Source organism: Vulpes lagopus, chromosome 2, assembly GCF_018345385.1.
Source record: "Vulpes lagopus strain Blue_001 chromosome 2, ASM1834538v1, whole genome shotgun sequence".
NCBI lineage: Eukaryota > Metazoa > Chordata > Mammalia > Carnivora > Canidae > Vulpes > Vulpes lagopus.
Genome location: NC_054825.1, coordinates 94,134,248 through 94,140,333, shown reverse-complemented (window position 1 = coordinate 94,140,333; position 6,086 = coordinate 94,134,248).

Here is a 6,086-nt window from a genome sequence, read left to right as displayed (position 1 = left end):
TGTTCTAAGTATTTCACTTAGGCTCAAGCTTAAATGAACTCATTTAAGCTGCACAAAAGCCTATGTTGGGTGCAGGCAGGCAGTGCTATTATCTTTCCCATTTTAGAGATGAGAAAGGTAAGGTGTGATATATTAGTTTTCTGTTGCTACACAACAGAAAACATACACCACAAACATAGTGGCTTAAAACAACAAACACTTACTATATCACATTTTCTATGGGTCAGAGCATGGCGTAATGAGGCCTCTTCTTAAGGTGTCTCACAAGAGTGCAGTCAAGGTGTTGGCTAGGGCTCAGGTCTCAGCTGGAAGACTGACTGGGAAAGGCTCTGTTTCCAATCTCATGCACGGGGCTGTTGGCAAGATTCAGTTCCTTTGGAACACTGAATTGAGGGTCTCAGTTCCTAGCTGGCTGTTGTCCAGCAGATGCCCTCACTTTCGTGTCACGTGGGTCTCCCCAGCATGGTGACCTGTTTCGTTAAAGCCAGTAAGGGGAGAACCCACCAGGGAGACAAAAGTCATAATCTTTTGTAAACGATAACCCAAAGCCTTTGACATATTCTGCTTAGAAGCAAGTCACAGATCCTGCCCATACTCAAGGTGGAGAAGATTATACAAAAGTGTGCCTACTAGGAGACATAGATCATTTGGGACCATCTCAGAGTCTGTGTGGCACACAGGTAGAGGTTAAGTAATATACCTAGTTTTTTTTTTTTTTTTAAGGATTTTATTTATTCATGAGAGACACACAGAGAGAGGCAGAGACATAGGCAGAGGGAGAAGCTCCCTGCAGGGAGCCCAATGTAGGACTTGATCCCAGGATCCTGGGATCATGACCTGAGCCAAAGCCTGATGCTCAACCACTGAGCCACCCAGGCGCCCCAAATTACCTAGTTTTAACCCTTTTGGGCTATTGTAACAAAACACCACAGACTGAATGGTTTATAAACAACAGACTTTTTTTTTTCTTCTTTTTTCACAGTTCTAGAGGCTGAGAAGTGCAAGATCATGACACTGGCAGATTTAGTGTCTGGTGAGGGCCCACTTCACTATAATCTCACGTGGCAGAAATGGCCAGGGAGCTCCCTGGGGTCTCTCTTATAAACACTAATCTCATTCATGAAGGCTCCCCCCTCATCAGCTAACCGCTTCCTAACGGCCCCCGCCTGTTAATACTATCACCTTGAAGATTAAGGCTGCAACATATGAATTTTAGGTAGGGACATAAACACTCACTCTATAGCACTTGCCCCAGGATAAGCCACTAATAGAAAAGCCAGCATCTGAGCAGACAATCTAGCTCCAGAGGGAAATGAGACTCAAATAGCTTGAGGATTGGCTGCCCACAGAAGTAAGTCTGGACTTCTATTGTGTCACCTTTCAGGTGAGTTAAGAAAACAAGAGTTGCTGATGATGTAGGCTTTTTTGAGGTTGATCGTCTTCCCCCACACAGGTTTACAAAAAAAAAAAATTAACAATATGAGGTGGTTTTGACACAATTATCTAAATCTCCAGGAGCTTTTACAAAAATAATCAGAAGATAGGGTAACACTCCCTGCTCCATTTTCAGGCAGCAGTAGCTCTGGGCTAGAACTAAGTAACTTTGTAACAATGTGCTTCTCTGATCCCAACAACTGCCTTCCTCCCACTTCCTGTTACTAGCAGGCCAGGGAGCTGCAGGCTGGCAACTTGCTTCCTCTGCAACTGAACAGAGATGAGGGTATGAGCACTGAACAGTGAGCTCATTTCCAGGATAAATTAAAAGTGGTTTTTCCCAGATACCTAACCTATATACAATTTCTGTGAATAATGTGAAATTGATACATTGAAATTAACTTTGTTAACCTAAGAGCACATTTGGGAGTGGGGTAATATTTAAAGTTACATTTATATTTGTAGACAACTGATTGAGACTACTTCTTTATTACCCCCACCTGGGAGAAGGCTGCCTGCTTATGGCTCCTGCACCATTTGGTTCAACCTAGTGGTGGCTACCTGAAATGTAAACACAACGCCGTGCAGGTACTCAACAGCCTTTCTGGGGACAAAAGTATTTGTGTGTTTATTTGGTCAATGGATATATATTTTGTGTGGTAGGAATTATATTAATGTCTTATTATAATAACTGAAATTATGAAACATTTAAATGCACATAATTTCAACAATGTTGTAGGGTGAGTCTGTGCTATATAAGAACAGTACCAGGCAGCCCCAGTGGCTCAGCGGTTTAGTGCTGCTTTCAGCCCAGGGTGTGATCCTGGAGATCTGGGATCGAGTCCCACGTCGGGCTCCCTACATGGAGCCTGCTTCTCCCTCTGCCTGTGTCTCAGCCTCTCTTTCTCTCTGTGTCTCTCATGAGTAAATAAATAAAATCTTAAAAAAAAAAAACAGTACCTGGATTTTTTACTTTTTCCAACATTCCATGGCTCCTTGGCTCAAATTCCTCTATTTGCCTACAGCTGCAAGGTTGATTTGGGGTTATGAATATTATCGTTGGTAGGTTCTTTCTAAATCACCATATAATTTATGCTAATTGTCATATTCTACATACCTCAAAGAAACTTCTATAGAAAATATAATTATAGCTATTAGACTCTAAACTCCGGCAATTAGGTGATTCAAAGTGGCTCTTTTTTGTAATTCCTTACAAGCATATCACAAAAGAGGAATGATATTTCCTACCGCAGTCCCAGCTGGGAATTCCAATTGTCCCATGATTTCACAGCTGAAATCATCCCCCACCCTCTCACACTTGTCTCTGGCCAAGGATGCTTTCCTTAATTAGTACATGACTTAAACTTCAGTCCAGACTTATCTGTTGCCTTGGTCCCTGGGCTACCTGAGCGTAGGCTCGTCTGAGAAAGAAAACCTTCTTGTATGTTTATGTTATTTTCCTGACATTGAACAAAAGGAAGAACAATTTGTCTGATTGTTGAATTTGCCTTATCAACAGAATTTGCATTCTCTGGCAACTTCTCTCTCTTACAGTCTAGTCTGGTGCTTAGGCTTTGTACTTCTCTCTCTCTTTTTTTAATTTTTATTTATTTATGATAGTCACACAGAGACATAGGCAGAGGGAGAAGCAGGCTCCATGCACCGGGAGCCCGACGTGGGATTCGATCCCAGGTCTCCAGGATCGCGCCCTGGGCCCAAGGCAGGCGCTAAACCGCTGCGCCACCCAGGGATCCCAAGCTTTGTACTTCTCTTTGTGATGTTATTATACTCTTATGGTTCTCATTATCTTCCCCATCTTAAGAATGGCCTCTAGAAAAAAAAAAAAAACACTAGGAGTTATGCCTCCATCTAAACCAGTGCAAGACAGCCTGCAGAGTGTGTTTGGAGGAGTTGTAAGGTCCTCCTTTTTTTTTTTTTTTTTTTTTTGAGGCAGTAGGTCCTACCTACTCCTTATCATGAAACTCAGGTGTGAAACATTAGAACGCACACGATTGACAATGTTAACAATGTACTGTAGCAAGACCTCTTTTTTTACTTTAAATTTCCAGGATTCCTTTCACTCCTCTGGGAGATTAAGCCACACAGATGATAGCTTTGTTCTAGAAGTCCATGTCAACTGCGTATATACTAGAGAAGAGAGAATATTTGAGGAAACCTGTGACTTGTGGCATTCTCTCTGATTGCCACTGATGTTTTTGATACATTTCCCTTAGAAAGGGCACTAAGAGAAGTTTATCCAAGGAGTTAGAACATAGGACAGAAAATGAAAATGGGGATAAGATGAAAGGAGAAGAGTATATATTTCGTTTATGAAGCAGCAAGTGTTCCTTAAGTATCTATAGTATGCACGGTAGGATACTAGATACTGAGGGGAGATACAAAATCAATGCAATACACACCTCCAGGGATTTGAGATCCTCTGTAAGCTGACATACATTTGTAAGACTGGTAACACCGCCACGAGGCACAGGTCCAAGTGCTGACAATCAATAGTATGTGCTATAGCAGTCTTTCACAGAGGACATGGGGTTGGAGATTAAGAAGGAGGAAGTGCCTGACCTTCCTCACATGGGCACCAGTGACCTGGAACTGTACTGTGCATGGTGTTTGATGCAGAAAAAAAGGAAACTATTCAGGCTAGAATGAAAGATGTTCTTTGAGCCACTGAAGGCAGGTGTTGAGACTTTACCAATGGGCCCTGGCCTTATAGATATCTGAATAGACACATAACATTATGAAAAGGATGTCTTAGGAAGAACTGCGTCAGGGTGGGTTTGAGGGGGGAAACACTGGATGAGGAATGACTGGTAGGGAACAGCAGAAATCCAAATGTGCCTAGGATGGTAACTAGGAATAAATGTGAAAGACAGGAAGAAAGGGGGTTTTTGTGTGTGAGTGTGTGTGTGTGTTTTGTGTTTTGTTTTGTTTTGGATTGCTGGGCATGGAAAAGTACTGAGATAGAAAGGGTAAAGAGGATTGAAGTTTACAGCCTGAGTGACTCAGCCTGAGGGGGTGACCTAGTATCAGCTCGGTGATGCAGTAAAGGGAAAAGCCCCAGATTTCAGTAAGTACAATCATGGAATCATGAGGTTTTAAAGCTAGAGAGGGCTCTAGGGATTATTTATTCCGGCACTTCATCTTGTAGGAGAGCAACTGAGGCAAAGGGCAGATATGTGACTCAATCCAGGATAGTGAGCAAGGGAGGGAGGCAAGACCCCATGTATTCTCCCACCACGTCATCCTGCCTGCTTCACTGTCCTTTCTGCATCATTCTCTGTCTCTCAAACTCTGGACTCGCAGACAAATTTGACAAAATAAGAAAAATAGACTGAATTTCTCAAAAAGCTAAATTTATTCATTTAAAGAACTGACCTTTATTCTGTGATTATGTACTGGCTAATGGTGTTAAAATCTCCTTTCACGTATGAAATGAAGCATTAATATCAGTAGTGCCATTTTTTACCGTTTTTCTTAGCACAATAAGAGCGAATAATTTAAGTTCTTTCTTCAGTTTGGGATTTTTATTTTTATACTGGTCTTGAAACTCTAAATATCCGAGAGTCACTTCTCTGCAGGATGGCAGATTATGTGTGATCTTTTCCAAGCCATACCGGTCGGGGGGGGCGGGGCGGTAAATAGTAGCCATAGAAAAGATTACAGAACAGTGTTTTCCTGTCTCTGCTTCCACCCGCAAGGCCAGGATTAGTAATTTTCTCTCTATCAAAAATAGGTCTCTTGCTGGTACTGGGCAGGAGCCCTGGGGATGGACACTGGTCTATGGGGAGGGGATGAGAGATGCCCCCCCCCCCCCCCCCCCCCCCCACGATTCTGAATCTGATTCTTGACCTTAGACCAAGGCTTGCTGGTACTAGCGGCCCAGCAATGAGCCCCAATATGGACCCCAATTCTTTGGCATGGCCATGTGATACTTCTTTAATCCTCAGTCATTTGTAAAGTCTTCTGCAAAAGTGGCATCAAGGCACCTTTCCATGCAGAGCGCCTTGGTGCAGAAAGCCTCAGGCCCTTACGGAACTAGACCTTGCTGGGCTATCCTGCCTGGGTCCCAGTAAGGCTCCGCGACGCCTCAGTCCTGGTCTGAGCTCAGTCCCGGGATAGGTAGAACCTGCAAGGGACACTGAGCTGCAGGACTCAGGTGCATTGGGTTAGCAGGCAGGAAGGCCCGTGGCAGCGACCTGCAAAGAAAGCTGCCCCGCTTCCTCCTCAATATGACCTAATGGGAAGAGCACCGCACCGAGAATTAAGGGATCTGGCTGCCTGTCCTACAATTTAGGGAGCTAAACACGCCAGTCCACATGGGCCTGGTTCCTCAATTCCCGAACTCCGGGTCTACGACTCCTTCTAGGAATACGAGATCCCAAAGTCCAACAGGACTTGGTAGCAGTGTTGGCGCGGGAAAGCACCCCCCACCCGCCAGACGCGCGAAGCCCCAGACTCTCGAGACCCCACCCTGCAGCTTCCGGGCGAGCATCCGTGGGCGGAGTGCGCGTCCCCGCGGGGCTCAGCATGCGCGTCCCCGCGGGGCTCAGCGTGCGCGTCTCCGCGGGGGCTCAGCGTGCGCGTCTCCGCGGGGGCTCAGCGTGCGCGTCTCCGCGGGGGCTCAGCGTGCGCGT